This window comes from Bombus pascuorum, chromosome 15, assembly GCF_905332965.1.
Source record: "Bombus pascuorum chromosome 15, iyBomPasc1.1, whole genome shotgun sequence".
NCBI classification, from domain to species: Eukaryota; Metazoa; Arthropoda; class Insecta; order Hymenoptera; family Apidae; genus Bombus; species Bombus pascuorum.
In genome coordinates, this window is record NC_083502.1 from 6,777,862 (window position 1) to 6,798,429 (window position 20,568).

Here is a 20,568-nt window from a genome sequence, read left to right on the forward strand (position 1 = left end):
CTTAAATACTTTGAACCCCACTCTCTATACAGTAACGAGTATGACCTGTGAAGTGTCCTGTTCAAATGCCTATGTGGGTGTCTGTGTAAGGGTATTTGTGCCTATGCGTGTAATATCGTTGTATTCCAACAGTTTTCAGTCGTAGGGTAACACCGCAAGCGTGCGGATCTGGACCAGCTCAAATTATATTCCTATTTGTATTTACACTTCTGTATTAAAATATATTTGCAACTTTGCAATTTATCCACGCGTTCCTCTGTTCACACATTAATAACCTCAACAAAAATATTATATGTATTATTCATATACATATATTTTTCCAATATCTCCTTAAAAGTATTATTATACATATATTTAAATACTGTCGTAATTAGTGATAAACTGTAAATCAACATAACGCATCATCTGAAATTCTATGAATTTATTTAAAATTGTTCTGCCATTAATGTTAGAACTTAATCTTGAAGTTAAGATTAATGATCTGTGGAAGACGCAATGTTTGTGTTGAAATAATATTCAGTGATGTTTATTAAACAGAACTACAGAACCTGATGTATATAAGCGAGTGATATAAACATGTAAGAATTGTTGATTGTTGGCCAGTTACTCTCAGACTAGACCTAGGTAGCGACCCATGATCCCTTAAATACTTTGAACCCCACTCTCTATACAGTGACGAGTATGACCTGTGTAAGTGTCCTGTTCAAATTCCTGTGTAAGGGTACTTGTGCCTATGCGTGAAATATCGTTGTATTCCAACAGGGTCGTTTCTAAAAAGAACCACGAATATCTGCCGCTACAGATGATTTTGCAACTTAAATTCGAAATTAGGCCACGCTCCTTCAAGCTTTGTATCAAATTTGTCTCCATACAGGTTTCTAACGATACAATTAAACAGAAATTACAACGACCACTGAGATTCTCGATTACAATGAAGAACAAAAATTGGAAGATGTCCACATACTTTGAAACTACATAAAAGATATAACTTAGAAAAAACGAAGCTGGCACCCCGCTGGGGGTAGCCACCCACATGCTATATTTATTTTTATTTTATTTTTTTTCCTTCACCAATAAGATATAACACTTTACCAAATGTCCATAAGGACAAATTGTAAAATAACCAAAAAAAAAAAAAAAAACTTTGAAACTGTACCGTACTCTCTGGATGTCACGCGTCGTTCTATCGATAATCACTTGCTGGAAATACCAAGATTTATTGAACTTGGCGTATATATTGTTTGCGATGGTAGTATCATGTACAGCTGTTGGAGCAGGTATCAGGCGAAGCAGACCAAAATCTCAATACGAGTACACACGTGCAAACAGACGATCGCAAAACTCTAGCTCGAGGATACGACGTTCTCGAGAAGACGGAAAGGTCTTGTGGACATTCGCACACAAGAGCCAGCAATCGACACATGTTCGCGAGAAACGGTGCACCAGCCGAGAGGACCATACACCTAGTCGATCCTTCGATGTAATATCTGCAGCCTGGTCTGCAAACAAACTTGCCTCTGTTTCTTCGCGCGAAACTCTTTCTCTCGGTTACCGTGTACTGTACACTTGTACGACAAAGCGTGCTTTAAATTTGATAAAATATCGACGAGAGAAGCTAAGTTAGGGAAGAGTTGCTTTGTTCAAGAGCGTAGGTTGGCATTTTCAACTTCTTTATGACGTTTCACCTGTGGAATTTTAAGTTCAGTCGAGTACTAAGTAGATTTTTGGAGAAGAATTGTTCGAGCGGATTGCTCAAACAATTCTAAATTCTAAATTATGTATGAAAATGGTAATTAGAAATCCATATTATACCATCGACCCAGGGCTGTCGAGCACAATCAGCTAACAAACAATTGAATTACCAATTACCTATTTAGCATCCACAATGGTGAAACAATCATCTGAATTTACGGGACTAGGAATACAAATTATATTTAATGAACAAATTTCGAGATAAATGAATATCATATGCGATAGAATAATTTTATACAGTTTCAGGACGAGTTGCAAAATGATATAAATTGACAATTTAATCCTTAACAAATTATTTCCCATTTTCTTTGTCGTTCGAAGCTACTAACAGTTTCAAAATAATCATGATTTTCAAAACCATCTCAAATTCTTCGATAATATTAAAATTCGAAACGGTTTCGCTGACAGAAGCACCACATAAATTTTCTATTATTTATTGTCAAAGCTTTACGTTGTATTCGAACGAATTTGAAATATTTCACTGATAATTACGATTATCAACGAACGACGAATAAATCGTGACACATCATCCACCGAAATTTTTCTCTCCTACATAGCATATCCATTCCCTGCCAAATTAATTCGTCGTATTAGAAGCTCGCATAAACGCGTTGTAGCCCACTGAAAGCATAACGATGTAACGGGAAGCCATTTAATCTTTCGCGGTCAAATATGTTTCCCCTCGTTCCGCGTTCGTTGATCTACATTGATTTGAAATATTAAAACGTTTGTCGTCGGCGCGAAAACGATGCTGTGGTCATCGTGAAATGTGACAACGTGCTATCCACGATCATTTAACGTTTCGTGATTCGATATATACACTGTATATATATATATATATGTATATATATACACTGGCCTTTCTTTTCACGTTTTCGTTTTACGATTCGAATTAATTGGAAATGTTGAAATAACGTTAGCTCTCGGTTCGGGGATTTTTAATGAACAACGTTTAATCGCGATTAAATGAGCATTGAAATTTGCTTATTCATAAAATTGCGAATATACGAAATTGGATGTCTAGGTTACCATTTTACAAATTGAGTCTACCTTTAAATTTAAATTGCTTTTAACGCGTATAGCTTACATACGAAAAATTCAAGTTAAATTCGGCAGCCTGAATTTGGCGAACGCTGTGAGATTAAATACGACACGTGTTAAAATTCGGGTTAGACCTAGTCTACGATAGACCGTTCTCCTGTCCAGTTTAAGTCTGGGTTAAACACTGTTAATCCTAGATTAGCGCAAGCTTAAGATGCGTTATGTCCAGATTAGATTTGCACTATGTTCGAATTAATCTATTCTCCGTTTAGTATAGACGCGAAATTAGATTATGTTGTGTTTAGATTATTGATGTGAATTAAATCTAAATTAATTCTCGACGTATGATTCAATTTAAACAAATTTTGCGTATGAGTCGGTTTACATACATAACATACAGAATAATTATACTTAATTGTCTATTTATTATTTACATTCCTATATTTCATTCCAAAGAACACAATAAGCGAGCTTAGCACCGTCAAAGCAATTTCTACGAATTTTTGAAACATTCGGTATATTTTTCATCTTCTCTCCGATCGCAACATCGCTGGCCTATAAAATAGCGGACAAAAACGATCTTCTTAAAGAAACTGGACACGCAGAGGGTGATACGCTTTCAGCAATTTTGTTTACGACAGAGAGATCGAACGAGTGTCTCGTGTGTGGAAATTACTGTTTGCCTATAGTTTATTCGAACACCAGCGAATAAAAGTATACGTAATGTCCGTTCGTAAAAGATTCAGAGGGGGCGAGCGATTGGTCCCAAGGAACCCGTTGAGACAGAGAAACCGCCCTCATAGGAGGCGATCTTTTAAACGTAGAATGAAAGTGTGTGTAAAGCAAACCTGCCAACCGATCGACCTCATAAAAATCGATAGGTGTTGCTAAAAATCACACGTTGTTATTTATGGCGTACAACGAATCGCACGACCCAACTTACGAATGATATAATTTCTCGTGTATTCTTTCTAAATTGTGGTAAAGCTAAAAGTACTTTTCGATTTCATAATTTTACGTCTTCCCCGGCGCCAATTCTTCGAAATATTTTATGATATAATTTCTCGTGTATTCTTTCTAAATTGTGGTAAAGCTAAAAGTACTTTTCGATTTCATAATTTTACGTCTTCCCCGGCGCCAATTCTTCGAAATATTTTATGATATAATTTCTCGTGTATTCTTTCTAAATTGTGGTAAAGCTTAAAGTACTTTTCGATTTCATAATTTTACGTCTTCCCCGGCGCCAATTCTTCGAAATATTTTATGATATAATTTCTCGTGTATTCTTTCTAAATTGTGGTAAAGCTTAAAGTACTTTTCAATTTCATAATTTTACGTCTTCCCCGGCGCCAATTCTTCGAAATATTTTATGATATAATTTCTCGTGTATTCTTTCTAAATTGTGGTAAAGCTTAAAGTACTTTTCGATTTCATAATTTTACGTCTTCCCCGGCGCCAATTCTTCGAAATATTTTATGATATAATTTCTCGTGTATTCTTTCTAAATTGTGGTAAAGCTTAAAGTACTTTTCAATTTCATAATTTTACGTCTTCCCCGGCGCCAATTCTTCGAAATATTTTATGATATAATTTCTCGTGTATTCTTTCTAAATTGTGGTAAAGCTAAAAGTACTTTTCAATTTCATAATTTTACGTCTTCCCCGGCGCCAATTCTTCGAAATATTTTATGCATGCTTCTAAAGTGTTATACTTACTCAATTTCTTGTCACAGAAGAAGAAGGAAGTTTTATAAAATCGCGAATAAACGGTAATACTTATAATAAATGGGACAGATCAAGTAGAATATTCCAGTTAAAGACCAACACTTTTCTTTTTTTCTTCCGCAATGTCGCGTTATTAGAAAAAGACAGCCTCTGCTGCTAATCAGAATTTGAAATTTTACAAAGGATTAAAGAGATTATATACAGCAATTGAGATATGCAACCAAGAACAATATTTGTCTGAGTTCAGCAATTCGCCATTTGTTGGAAATACGCATAAGAAATAATGCCCTTGCGATATCGAGAAACACAATCTGTCGACGATCAAAACGGTACGAGCATTCTAAAGGACTGTAGTATTATTACTTTATTGCAGTGCCGGTTAGCTTTATCATTTTATCGTTCCATTGTCACCAAACAATTCATCCGTAACGGTAATTAGTTCTTAGTCCCTCTGTTTGAATGGGAAACTGTAATCAATCGTGCTTTTGTTTCTTGCCAGCAAAGGAAAATCCGGTTATAAGGGGTTAACAATACGAACGCTGAAAATATTGCACATTTCGAAGGCTATTTCCGCTATGAAAGCGGGAATAAAAACACAAACAAACAGAAAATCTTGATGTATTTTAGAATCGTAATGAGCGTAGAAGAAGCTTGTCTTTCTAAAAGAGAAAGATTTCTACTTCGATTTACAGAAACGTAGCATTTCCAATAAGCGTAATAATAAACTATGTGCCATTAAATACACCGAACACGTTTTTCATAAACTACGCGTTTCAAATAAATCACGTGATGCCAAATAAACCAGAAACGGCGGTTAACCTAATATCTTATTTCACTTTGCCCGATAACTCAAAAGATTCGCTCAATGTGTTACCCTCATCAGCTCCTAAATCCAGTAACGTCATTCTGCTTTGCCAAAAAGAGCAGAAAAAAGAGAACTTCCAAACGTCAAATCATAAATCTCCAACGATCTCCACCCCTTAGCACTAATCTTGACCAAAGTGTGAGCAGAACAAAGTATCGGGATCGCACATCGTTCCAGACCCAAGAGACCTAAATTCGTGGCTGAATCGAAAGAACCCGAAAGATCTCCGATTCAATTTCACCAGTCACCAGTGACACACTGTCGCCTGTCTTGTCCACCATCCAGAGAACCTTAGAACCGAGTCCCCACGAGGTTAACCCTGACCGATGACCATCGAGCTTCGGACTATTCCTTGTTAGGCCAGAGATAGCTAACGCGCGGCAGTTGTAACGTTTGCTTGGCGTGGACAAAAAGATCGAGCCTGCAGGCATTTGGCAAACGAGGCCTGTGCGAGTCGCGACGCTGGCCACCGTGGCGCACGATCCTTCCTACAGTGAAATTGATGGCCAGGATAGAAGTTTAGTGGCCGTCTATATATCTCGAGCGAAGGAGCCAGGAAAAAGACTGAAATAGGGGCACGAGAAGAGGTCGCGCCCTATAAGTCTTCAGGATTGTAATGTTGGTAACAGAGCTGTGGAAGATGTATGTAGAAGAGGGAAGGAAGAAGGGACACACGAAGGTTCGATGAATCTCAAAGTATAGAAATTAATGATTTTGTTTCTTCGATAGAAAGGATTCCTATTGATTCCTAATGATTTTTCTATTAATAGTAAAATGAGACTTCTATCTACCTGCAATATCCCCGAACATAATTTTACCGCAGACCACCATCCAATCGCTATATTCACGTAGAAGCGGCAGTTTTACAGAGATTGCAGTTACCAAGAAGATGATACCGCAAGTGTCGAGGAATATTTCAGTCCTTGGAAATTTCGATTCTGATAAAATATTCTTTTCTATTAATAGAATATAGAGGAATCGCTTAAGTTGTAATATCCTCGAACATAAACGTGTATGTCATCGTACGTAATGTCATCGTCAACAACCTATCAAGAACACCATTAAAAATATTTTATTCCCCAATTTGCAACCTTCGAGAGCTCTAATCCCAAGCGAAAACACGGAGGCATTCTTTTCTACCGATAACATGGAAAAGAATTATTGGAAATCACCGAGACCACGATATCCCTGAACATAATATCATCATACAGCATCAGACATGTTCGTCCTTTCTGCAGCGATCCGCAACCACCATAACCGATAGCTACGCGGTACGAGGCTATTGAATAACATTCGCAAGGCATCGTGGAACGCACCGGGAATTACCCATGTGTATTCACCGGATGGCTGGTACTCCGTGTTCACGTCTGTCCACACTGGTTCTCGAGACGTCGGCCGCTTTCAAGGGCGATTTCATGCGACGGCGATTTAAGATCTCCCTCTAGTGGACGATCTCGCGTTCCTCCTTTTGCTCACGAACGCGAACACCCATAGAGATTCGGGATTACCGCGAACAGGAGAGCGGTCTGGGTTTTTCTCGATGACCGAGCATCGACCACGACTTTCCTCCCCATTTCGTCCTCCCTTTTACCTCTTCTCACGCGTACACTACCTTTCAAAAGTATCTGCACGCTCATTCGCGTTTAAGAAAGTGTAATTTTCTAGTTAATGATTATTTGCTCGTTTAACAATTATACGAACATGCTGTGAAATACGATACTGTACAGTCTGTGAAACAGTTTTGCTCGATTCGAAGGGAAAGCATTAAAATTAAAGACGGAAAAGGTTTATGGTTGTCTTACGACTTTGTCGATTATTTTCAAACCACTGTTTTCGATGGTTTGTACAATTGTTAATTTTTTATAGAGATTGCAGTTACCAAGAAGATGATACCGCAAATGTCGAGGAATATTTCAGTCCTTAGAAATTTCGATTCTGATAAAATATTCTTTATAATTTTTATAATAATTTTAATAATTTTTATAATAATTTTAATAATTTTTATAATAATTTTAATAATTTCTATAATAATTTTAATAATTTTTATAATAATTTTAATAATTTTAATTAATAATTTTTTATAGTTGGAGTATACGTACGAGGGGAAAGTAATACTTGCGGGTGTAATTTTGAGGTTAGAATTCAAAGATGTTTTGTAATTCTTTCTTACATACTAATGGTTAAAGAAGAAAGTCTCAGCCGGAATTTTTATCGTTCATTTTCGTTTTATTTTGTTTTGTAGAAACGTCTCGCCGTGAAATATCCCTTATATTGTCAGCTGTTAGGTTAGAAATAGAAACGACGGCGAAACGAACTGCAACATGCGCCGCAATTACCGTACCTAACCTCGAATAAATCAAATCCAAGCCTCCCAAGTTCACGAATAAATCCTAACCTAATTTTCACACAGCGTATACCAAGAACAAAACTAACAGACCAGCTTTCACATACTCGGTAGATTCACTGCTCTCATAAATTCCATTCAACGAACGAGGAAGAGAAAAAAAAGGGAAAGCAAAGCAAAGACCTTCTAGTCAGCAATCTGGTATTCAAATATATCATAAATTTCAGCTATTTACAAAGAGGAAACAGTATCCACTGCACGATAGATTAACAGTTCCCATTTCACGTGTATTTATAGTGGCTCGCAAGTAGTTAGCTTAAAGTAACGTAAAACTTACAGAAATATTTAACGAATCTATCGTGTCCGATGGAAAACCAGTCAAAACTTCCTTTGCGATTTATGCCGCCCTTTTCACAAATATATGTACAGTAATACACCGTTTGTTTTCCGAACGATTGGACATCGATTATCCGTTCAATTACCACATCTACCAAATTCGTAAAAAGTGAAGTTAATCGCTTTAATTTCTTCAAAGCTTGATTTGATTGACGATATAAATTATTTAAATGAGATATATACTTTGACTAGTAGAATTGCAAGAGCTTGAAAATTGGACGGAGAAAGATTTTCAGGAGATAAATAACGATCCGATAGCGACGCTTAATCACACAACTCATTTTCCCCTTTTATCCTTTATAATTTCGTTTTCGGCGAATAAAAAAAGCATTCGCGACCACTTTACGGACACTTCAACCACGACGAAACGTCATAATTATGCCCATTACCGGAGTATTCGTAGGATGGTCGAGCGGACACGTTAAATGAATCGAAATTATTTTATTTTAAACAAATATTTCGGCTCATTAAGCGCCGCGATATATTTTACATAATGTCATTATACGTCAGGCCACGGCAAAACGTTCTCGTGGCGAGTTTATTTCCGTGCAAACAAGTCATCGCTAATTCTCTCGGCGACCATGCAGCTCGATTTCCCATAAGAATTACACGTGAAATATATTAATGCGCGTCGCGACACGCGTTGCCCAGTTAATGAATACGTATCGTCCACATTTTGCAGATAGACTGATGAATCCGCTAAGTACGTGAAAACAGGACTATCGATAGCCGTCCTTGGTTGAAAAATTTCCCTCGTTTCCACGCGTTCGAGCTTATAGTGACTCGTAAAAGTATAGGAACATTTATTAAGGAAATATAAGAAATTTTGTTAATGTTTGCGTTTGGAGAAACTTTTTGAAATTCCGTTAGCGATTTAACGAATAAGCTGAGAATCTTGCGTGCGTTAAAAAGGAATTTTCCATTTACGAATTTACAAATTATACAAAATAGAAAGGTGCGAAAATGAATGGAAGGAACGTAACACGGGCAGATGGATAAAATTTCGAAGAGCAGAAAAATGAGTAATTAAGAAGAATACGATCTGTGTTTTACGGGAGCATCAAAAAGCGCCCGTTTAAAAAAATCATGTCGCACGAAATGCACATAGTAGTGATTAAATAACTCAGTGTCGTCGGTGGCTAAATAAATGGAATTTGATTAAATTTTCCACAGAGTACCGATAGGATCTTCCGTATCGAATTTTCATATTTTCCTTAATTGAAAGCCGCGTTGCTGTGCCATTTAAAATTCATATCGGTCTGTTCGAAATACCGCGTTTTATAATCTCTCCAATGGCAATCTAATTATTATAGAAGCATCAAAAATCACGAAAAACGACCAGCGATATCAACAATCCAGGCCAAAATAAAGCGACATTTGCATAAAAATCGACCGATCGATTAGATGCAAACGATGAAAGTAGCAAACATTTCCAACTAGCTGCATCTTTCGCTTTAACAGACTTTTCACCGTATTATACAGACATATAGCGGTGTTTGTGTATTATACTATTCGCTATTACCTATCAATAATACTCGAAAAGTAATGTTGGATATCGCTTTTCGAGTATAAAGTGCGAATACGAAGCGAAATATTTATCAGGTCGGAAATGTTTGCACGTGACCGTGGCTCGCATAACGAGACCGTTCGGCACCGATGCAATCGAAACGGTTGACTGCTTTAAAACCAGCGATCCTCCAGAGTCCTGACTAGATGGCCCCTTTCGTTAGACGATGCATTAGGTGTGCCTGTCCTCGCGGCCCTACCAGATATTCCTGCGCTTCCGATCTCCGTGGCTTCCGTGCGATCGTAAATCCTTCCACCGCGGCCGAAAGACGCCGTGTACGTCGACACGTAGACCCCGTTGCTCGAGGTACGACCCTCCAGCGTCCGGTTTATCTTGGAAATGTCCGCAGGCTGCCGGAAAGACTCGTAACCCCGGCATTGCGTTACGTCGAAGAAGATAAAAGGTTCTTGACGGTAAGTCGCGCGGAACGTGCCGCTGTAAAGAGGTTAGCTTTTATGGACGGCGAATGGTCGGTCTTTAACTCGTTTCGAAACGCTAGAGCATGAGGGCAGAGTAGTCTGATGGAGTAAGGGATGAAGACGTAGAGTATGGAGTGGAAGAATTTCGATTTATTTCCCACTTGGTCCTACAGTGATGTTTATTCGAGTTTTACGTTGGTGTCTAGTTGAAGACATTTTTAGGTTATGGTGGTACGAGTTTGCTTTATTTTTCACTTGGTTTCGCTAGTAGTTCACGTAGCGGTACGTGCAATCGAATTATTGGGAATCTCATTTATTCTCCTATTCAAAATTCCATTCCCCTTTGGATCGTGAAAATTCGACCGGGCCAATCTGCTTTTTGTTCTCGCTATGGGAAGAATATAAATTGGAAATCTTTCTCCCGTAGTCTGTAGTTTTTACAACTTATGCACCGAATCTAACGTTTGCCATATATAACGTACAATTGGTTATACACTAATGGTCAGAAGTCTGAAACCGCTATGTCCTTGGCAAAGTTCAACATTATAAAAGATCATTTTGGAGTGCTGTTTCCTCAGAAGGGTCATAAAATACATTATAATCCGAGGAAAATTGTCGAACTGTTCGAAGGGTTTCCAAATTGCAATCCCAAATTTTCCCTAAAGCACCAAGCGTTAAATGTAACGATAGAAACGAAACGAAGAATTTTTTCGCTCAATTTGTTGCAAATTGTTTCGCGAATATCAATTTCCGGTATTTTTCATGCTTATACGAAATTTCAGGGGATATTCGAGAGAGATTGATGTGTTGTAAATCCACAACGTGACCCAATTGCACGGTTTGGGTCAGTTTTGCATAGTGGAAGCTATAGGTCACTTGATAAGCAAACACCGACGAAACTTACACGTTACGGGACATTTTAGGTACCGTGCCATCGATCATGTCGCTGCCTTCCCCATGGGACATTGTAGATTATAGATAATCCACGTATATTATAGGTAGGTGGTCCACCCGAAACTTTGGAAAATATTTCTATCGTTGGAAACTAGGCCTAACTTGGACCAAACTTAGATCTCTCTTCCTACATGCAATACTAAACTTCAACAACACCCGCGAGTAACATCCAACGTTTATTATAAACAGAAACTGCTGTCCATCTGAAGAATGTTCTATCGCTTAACGAACCTCTCAGAAATTTCAAGAACAACCATATTCCGCCCCTTACAAGCCTCGCTAAATCACCAATTCCACCCATTAACCCCGGAGCAGCCTCGAGCACCTAACCCAATCTTCCGGAAATATTGCAAAACAATATTCAAGCATCTTCCAACATCCCTTAATCATCGATTCACCTAGTTCAGGCTGGCTAAACAACCGTTTGGAGCGCTTCACCGCCACCCAAGACATGGAATATCGGGTCGGCGACGTCGCTTCGCGTTGACTCGACGAAAAAACGTCGCTGGAGGAGTCGTATGAAAATTCAATAGCGCCGATTCGAGTGGAGACACCCTGTTCAAGCTCGAGGAAGTTGGAGGTGTCGAAGCGTGAGTACCGGCAGCTTGTCGACTCGTAGAGCAGCCGGTTGGATGAAGATCGATCGGGAAAACGAGGGGCAGGAGGGGGGCCACGTCGTCGGTTTGGATGCCTCGGCGAGAAGAAGCAGAAAGGGGTTGGCAAGGGGTGTGAGGATGTTAGAGGTGGCAGAGCACCGCGTCTTAATAGCGCTAGTGGCGTCCTGGCGTAGAAAAGGGGGATGACGTTCCAGGGGACTGGGGTAGAATCCAGCCAGCCCCGGTCACGCCAATATTACTTACCACCCCGGCAGAACGATAACTTAATTGATGCACGAACGACGTTAGCACTCGTTGCCGTCACGCGGAGCGACTGTGAATTTTCACGGGAATATTTATTTGTCGAAGCTGCCTGCTTCGCCAATTTCCCTACGAAGGTTTTTCCAAGGCTTGGACTTTACGCAGTTGACCCTGTTTCGTTTTCGTGCAAAGGTATAGTCGAGGATCTTCGTTTTGTCTTATTTTATCGACGTTGCTCCTTGGTTAGAGGATTTCGTCATGAAGATTTTAGCGTCTTTCGGGAGTTGGATGTCTTTCAGCAGTTGGTTTCATGTTATACTAAGGAATAGTCGAGGATCTTGGTTTCGTCTTATTTTATTCACGTTTCTCCTTGGTTGAAGGATCTTCATGTCTTTTGGTGAACGTCTTCAAGTTTACTTTATTTCATTCTGTTCGAAGAATTGGTCTGCGAATTTTATCCTAAAGCTTCTGCTATTTCTGCATCTATTATGTCGAATCTTTTCAAGCTAGTCGTATCCTTAAAATAGCCTTTTTCTACAATATGCGCAGAATTTCGTCGACGACCAATTCTCTTTTTCTGTCGATTAAAATCCCCACCGAAATGAACCATTAACTCAGCGGCCAATCCCTTAAACCGAAATAATGCATTACAGGCCAAAATGTATCGATCACCATTTTTAATCTCTTTTATATAGCATAGATACCACAGAGAGCCTACATGCATGTTAATGAACGTTAAATGTATATTAATCGCGACAGCCGTGTAATATTCGGCTATGAGACGACTGAAAGCTATTATCGATCACGTTATCGGTGCAGTTTTAAAGGATTTTCTCGTCGGCCGAACGGTCGCAACGGATGCAAGATTAGCATTATTGACCGAAACACGTTGGCAACGTTGGCCTGGCTTCATGATTTCGAATTTCCACTCCGCGGAAGACGCATCGTCGCCGGGAGAGTTCGCGCGTTCACTGGAACACGAATAATGCTGTCTCGACAGGCAACGATAAATTGCCTCGAGTGTCGAACCCGGAATATTCATCTTTTCCACCTAGTGGAGTATTTTTCCTCGCCGGGTCACACGGTTTAACCTCTCCCTCTGTTTCCGTATTTTACTGCTCAATGGAATCCTCTAACCCGTTCTAGACACCGGGTCTTATTTTAATACGACCCATAAAACTCTGGTCTGTCGATTATTCTTCCTTTATTTTTTTCCTTCTTTTCCTTTCTTTTTTTTTTCTTTTTGCTGTTTTTATGAGACATTCATTTCGCTTTTCGCGCATATTTGTGAGATATTGTCTTGTCGAGAGGTTCTACAGTATCGACGATGCGTGTAGATCGTTGGTTAAGACGTGATTGATCAAGAAGGACATCGTTACCTTTAATTAATCATCGCAAAGTTATTTTGCAGGATCGAAGATTTACACTATTTAGCAACAAAATTAAACGAGAAACGCAGAATTAAAAAATTTCTACCCTTTTCTTCTTTTTACCGACGTACTTTAAAACCAATTCCACCAACATCTATATAGAAACTTCAGTGACGTAGCATTAAAGCAAGAGGTTTCACCTAATCGAAATCGTTGCTGACGGGTGTCCCTGAATCCAGCTCCACCCGCGCATAATTTCGTCAACAGCCGATGCCATGTCGCAGGGACGGTGTATTAACGTCGAATGACGTTTCCGTCCCCAAACGTTCGAAATTATGCACGCGTATACGCCTGACATTCTAAACCAACCGATTTTTTCTAATTTCTTCGGCAATTTGCCGCAGTAAAATCAGGTTTATGGTCGTCGATGTTGGGTACAGGAATAGCAGCGATGAAGTTTCGTTGCTCTTCGTATCCATCGAACGGAGCCCAGCATTTACATCGACATTTAACGACTTGCGAGAACTTTAACGGAAGTGGCGAAAGAATTCACGGAATTTCCCAGTTACTCACGCAACTTTTAATCTCGGTGAAAATGTTCCAACTGTATCACAAACGGCTAACCGTTAGCCTAATTTTGTAAAATAAATTCGCGAGTACGGAGGAACTTTTCACGTCAAAATCCAGATTGTCAGAATGGAGCGTTGAATTTATGAGAGGGTGGAAAGGGTTAACACGAGCCAGAGCTCAGCTATGCCGTTCAATTATCATGCCTGGCGCATCATGAAACATGCAAGGCATCGTGCTTGCCGCATCAAACACATTGCCGTTGTTTCACTACGCTATAATTAATTTAACAATCGTCATCGTCATCGAAAAAAATGTTTCTAGCTGTCTCCTCCTCTCAACGATATCCCCGTTATAACAAAGCCTCTGTTAATAATCTGAGCCAATAAAGAGACAACGGTGTCTCGATAAAAGAATCTTCCCACGATAGAGCAACAAGTAGCAATTATTATCCGTTTTCGCATAAGACGATCTTCCGGTAAAAGATCGATCAAGCGCGAACCTTGAAGATCCTAGAAACCCAAACTCACGCGTTTGTAATCCTCGATGAAGCGAGAGAGGAAGCGTCGTCCGTGGGCCTAAAAATTGTTCAAGATGTCAAAAAGTGGCGCGCGTTGTATTCCGTGAAATAAAATAGAAATCGTGAACCGCGAGCGGAAAAAATTGCGAAAAGCTTGAAAGTGAGGCGTGTTATTTTCCATAGAGTAAAAAAGAAAGCGTCGACCATGAGCCCAGAAAATTCCGAAAATCTCGGAAACTCGCGCGCATTGTACTCCGTGAAATGAAAAAGAAAGCGTCAACCGTGAGCCCAAAAAATTCCGCAAACCTGAAAGTCACGCGTGTTATTTCCCAGGGAATAAAAAAGGAAGCGTGGACCACGAGCCTTAAAAATTCCGAGAACCTAAAAGCGACGCGTGTGTTCTCTATGAAGTAAGGGAGGAAGCGCAAACCGCGGGGCAACTCGAACTCGAAAGCGAATGGAAAGGGAGAAAGTTGAATGCAGTTGCACTGATACCCTGTCCGTGGCTGAGCGTCGCGGGCGTGGGTGGATGGGTGAGTTGTTGGGAAGAGTGGCGAGGCAGTTTCCAGGCGACAGGGGCGTGCGGAGGGAAGGGTCAGGGGTTGATGAACAGTTTGCTCGGCGACGCACGTTGTGGCTGTCGGCTGTCGGAGCCACGCTGCCGCTACATAGAAGAGGAAGAGATAAATTGGGGGTGGAAGACGCGACTGTAAGGAGAAAGGGAAAGTAGCGGAGCATGGTGAGACACGGAGAAGCTACTACGAAGAAGGATACAGGGTTCTGCGGGATGTAAAGGCTGGTTCTCGAAGCCGCGCCGTGTCCTTTTGGTTAAAGAAAAATTGCGGTACCACGGCGATGCTACGAGTTTCGCGATATCGATATTTATCGCCAATTTATACTATTTTCTCAGGTGTGTTCGAATAAATATCTCGTAGAATATGAATAAATGGATGGAAAGGACTTAGGTATAGCGTATTCGATCCTTTAATGAAATTTAAGATTTTGAAAAATTCATTCGCCGCCTAAAACCACCCTCGCTTAAAGCCCGAATTAATTAAAGTGGCAATTAGAATTTTGAATTTGTATACTCTTGAAAACGTAGGATCAGGAGAGGCAACTAAAGAGGAATAAATAAACGTAGGAACAGGAGGAAATAACGAGGACGTATAACAATCAATATTCGAGCCACGAAGAAAACACGGGTTCTTTTACTCTGATTGGTTGAAGTTACTGCACACGACACGAGCCACGGGATTAGAAGTAGCGTCGTTAATAAAAATTATACCACGAGCTGGCTTCTGCATAATTCATGGAGGCTAGCAACGCACCGTGAATACGTATCGCTGATTATGCTCTGGGAAATATTTTGATTATAATGCGATTAACGTTGTTTATCGATTGATTCGTCCCTGCAGTCTGCTCGCTGTTATCACCAAGGGAGAAAAAGGATCGTCGAGATGAAACTTAAAAGGCAGGAAGTTTATCTTGCGAGGCAAACCTCGGGTGCCGATCCTTTTAGTTTTCAGGCAACTTTTTTAAAACGTTCCTCAACTTCTCGGCGTGTGGCTCAAGGGGGAACAAAGGATCTTCTTCGACAACTTTGCAAGCTAAATTTCCATGGGCCACCAACGATCTATCGTTAAACAACGCTTTTTACGTCAGACCGATCGATCTTCGATCGATGGATTAGGCTAACTCGTTGGGATACAAGATTTAATTTACAAAGATTATAATTTTTGGAATGTTTTTCAAGGGTATTATATCCAGACTATTCTCATTCTTCTTAAATCTTTAGAGTTTTAGGTACTTTTAGTAAAATTGCATTCAAGTCATACTAAAAGGATTAAAAACAGATTTCTCTTTCGCATGTGGTATTTTTTTTCTATTAAAATACAGTTGCACCGAAAGAGCTTCGAATTTTCATCTATTACAAATCCCTAACAAACAATTTCACAAACATTTCAAGAAAATTAAATCGAAGCAATTTCAAATAGATCAAACAGAGGTCTATTTTTACCAAAAAACAGTTAGAAGAGAAAGAGAGACAGAGGGAAAATTTTAACCTTTGCCAATATCGCCAGCAAATAACTTCGTAGTCCGCAGAATAAAACATATCCGTAAAAACTGCGTCAAATATTTTTTTCCAAATTCCACTGGGAACGTACCATCTTCTTTTATTTAAAATCAAATTCCCGAATACTGGGGAAAAAACCTTTGCTTCTCCATTTCCACGTTTCAGGCCATAGAATATTCTAAACCTGCAGTGCTCACGTACCCATGGAGAAAAATAGTTTCAGAATTAAAAGAAAAAAGGGGCAGAGTGGGAGAGAGAGAGGGAGGGAGGGAGAAGGAAACCAGAAAAAGAATTCCAAGTGCCCTTAAAAGAGGAGCACTCGTGCGTGAAAACGTTTCCCCGCGATCGCATTGATCCTGGCTGGATATCACGCCATCGACTTTAATGAACGAAGAAGGCGTGAAACGGACCATCGTTCCAGTATTTAAAAAATCCGCTACTGCGAGAGGGTGCGCAGCGCGCAGCTATATTAGCAGAGGAGGGAAACGGGAGAAACGTGGAACCGGAAGTAGAGGAGAAATTGAAGCCGCGCTCCTCCAGCGCCGACAGATTATCGTTAAGACAATTTCGCCGTAATGAATATCACGGTCGCATTTGTGTCAACGATAAATTGAAACGCGGAACGAGCAGAAATAAAAGCCAGCCAGTCGTCTATGAAAGCAGCGCGGGAACAACGATTAATGGAACCCTTTGATGTCATTAAATGGCTCGAATGATCGCCGAGTGTGGGATTTTTAAACAGCACAGCGCGATGCAGAATAACAAGTTCCATTCCGACGGTGTTCAAACGAAAAGCTAGTCTTTTAATAATCGTGTTTCCTTGTTTTCTCTACCTTGTTCTTAGCGCCGTTTTCCTATATCGTGTTACGTAAGAATCTTTCGTAATGTCGACCTAGGTTTATGGAAGAGTATTTCTTGAAACGACTTTTCGATAAAATGGTACAAACTATCGCCGGGGTCTTACGTACAAACGCGTTGCGATTTTCGTGATGTTTCAACTCGAGCAACCCCTTCGTTTTGTTGCATTCCGATAAATTCCAAAGATGATTTCATTCTGAGGGCGAAAGAATTAAAAGAAATCGAATCATTTTGAAAGTACCATGTTTTTTTTTTTTTATTTTATTTTGGTTATTTTACAATTTGTCCTTGCGGACATTTGGTAAAGCGTTATATCTTGTTGGTGAAGAAAAAAAAATATAAATAAAAAATAATATAGCATGTGGGCGGCTACCCCCAGCGGGGTACCAGCTTTTTTTTCTAAGTTATATCTTTTATGAGGTCTATTGGGTGAAAGTACCATGTGAGAACGATTTTCAAACAATTCCACGCATTGCAATTCCGTGGAACTCAATCTCGGAACAACCCAACAAAATTGCACGGGACTAAGAAAAAATTAACAAGTGGTGTCATCTAGTTCTTTTAATTCTCCCCTGGACACTATTACAAAAAACTTACACTCTGATATAAAAGAGACGCTCTCTCTTAATTAATCTTTTCTTTATGAATATGATACCTCTTATTACAACCTTCGTACAAAAACATTCCTCTTGACATTCGTAATTAAAAGAACGTCAAAACCCTCGCGCAAGAAATCCAATTTAAAACTTCCAGATTACATGTACTAAGTACTATATAGCATCCTACTCCTCCATAAAGCAACAAACAGACGTCAACAATAATTAAAGGAGCTGAAAAGCCTCGAATAAAAATTCTAATCTTGAAATCTAATATCACGCTAACTACACACTAACTATGCAACATTGCCGTGCAGTAGGTATACGTACCAGATTCTACTCTTCTATAAAGCGACAAACTGTCGATAGTCGTTCCTCTGCCATTCATTCTCACATTCGTCTAAATTCAATTTCTCCGAAACGCTTGAAGAGACAGACGAAACCCGCCGTTAAATCCGACTCCGTTCGCGTCCACTCTAAGGTCTACGATAACGCTAAATATCCTTCGAACGTGGCGCCATCTATTCTGGTCGCGCCGTTACCAGCGCAACCGATAGTTAGCACGTGCACGGCGGAAAGAAGACGCCAGGCGCCCGCGAGAACAGATAATCTCTGTTTATCTTGTAATTCCCCGGTAACGCCATTAAACCGTCCGAACGTTGGCCACGTTGCCGGCTTAAATCTTTGTCTTCGCGCTGCAAGACGAAATGCAGGAGCACTGTTCGCAAGCGTAATTGAATCGACCGCCCCTTAAACCTCGATAAATCTAGCCGAGAAAAGAGACACGCGAGTATGTGTGTGTATGTTTGTCCGCGTCTGATCGTGTAGAAGCGAGTGTCACGCGACAGCTGCGATCCCATCAATCGACCTGACGCCACACCGACGCGAGAAAACATAGACGAGAAACCCGTTTGTCGTTGTTCCATCGAAAAGTAGGGCGATCGATATATTTGCGCGATTTTCGAATTTTATCGCCACGCTTACACGTTACGCGAGAAATACGCGACTGATAGCGGTATGGAGGTTGAAACGTGAGCTGAACGTTACCGCCAAAGTCTTTGGAGACCAGTCATTTTGCCGGGGATTGGATATATGGAATGGCGAGTATAGGCAGGTAGACGATTGCTGGAATTGGATCCTTCGAGTGATGTAGTCTTCGTACGTGTTCAGTGTTATTTTTGCTATTTTACAGCTTGGAATTGTTGATTTCTGTTCTCGATGTAGCAGAAGCTAGGGTCAGCTAGGTATCTAGAAGGGCTGCAATTATCGATATCCACGTATTAAACTTGAAAAGCTACGTCTCAAATAATAGACTATCACAAATTTAGCACATTGCGTGGAAAAGCGATTACTGTCGCCTATATCTTCAAGGACTTGACGAATTCGTATTCAACGTTACGATTAAAGAATCTCGTTTCTATCTACATGTAATAACTGAGCCACGAGCGTTCGTAATTTATCGTACGTTCTCGGATTGGTTGCAACTTTTGTCAGCATAATGAAAACAGTCGTGTCTCGTCGCAGTTCTAACGAAATTCCCAATGTGTTTCGTAAAATACGCGCGTGGTATTTATAAAAGTTTCACGCGGTAAATGTTCGAGTACTTGCAGGAACTGTTGTACGCAATTTCCTATGACTCTGGCGAACTATACAGTTCGAAACAGGTGCCAATTAGTGGCCACCTGAGAGTAACGTGGATCAGCACACGGCGTACCTGGTGACGGGTTTGATCGCGAATCGCTATCTCAGGCACACGCTACTCATCCCCCCGCAGGCTCGCGGCCCGGAAAATTGATCGGAAGCCGCTCTACCATTTAATTGCCGCCGATTATTCGTGCTCCAGTTTGCCACGTCACCGACAGACAGGGACGCGAGCATTATGCGGCTTTCAGGACACCCGACTGACCGGTGGAAAGATATTGCTCCGCTGTTTCATTGGCGTTTAATTAATTCACTAATTAAGCCCTGTCGATCCGCTGCTCGGTTACCTTGTCCTCTGAACACCGTCTATCGGAGGCTACCATTGCAAACGATACTTATTGTGCGTGCTCTCACCGTTTCGATTGACGTCATCCACTTCGCAAATGTTTCATTTGTCAATGATGAATTGGGTGGTTGATAAACGCTGTGTGATTTTCTTGTTAGTAATTCGCGTTTGTCCGAACAACGATGTTGATCTGATTAGGCTCTAATTGGATGCAAGCAGATTCTCCGATCTATTAGGAATTTTTGTAAGTATTCCTAATGGAGAATTCTGGCAATTAAAAATGTTTAAGTTTTCGTCAATCAGTCAGGGAGACGATTCATCGTACAACGAGGTACGTCAGAGAAAAATTTGCAGAGTCTGAATTCGATCGTAACATATACAGATTGTTTATAACCATACGACACACGCGTGAATAACAGCGAATCGAATTGCCTGACGAGAACAGATTCGCCATCAACTAAAACATGAAACGATCATCCCACCGACAAGACTCATAATCTGCTCTCTTATTAAGTTACCACTGAGTAAAATCAACGAGGAACACGCAATCTCCCTAGACCACTGGCTGCGAATTAATCGATGAATCTGGCTGGCAGTAGCAGCAGATTAGCCGCCGCGAAATGAAACCGAACCGCCGCATTAGCCGATGCCAATAGTGGGATAACTGGAACGAAGGC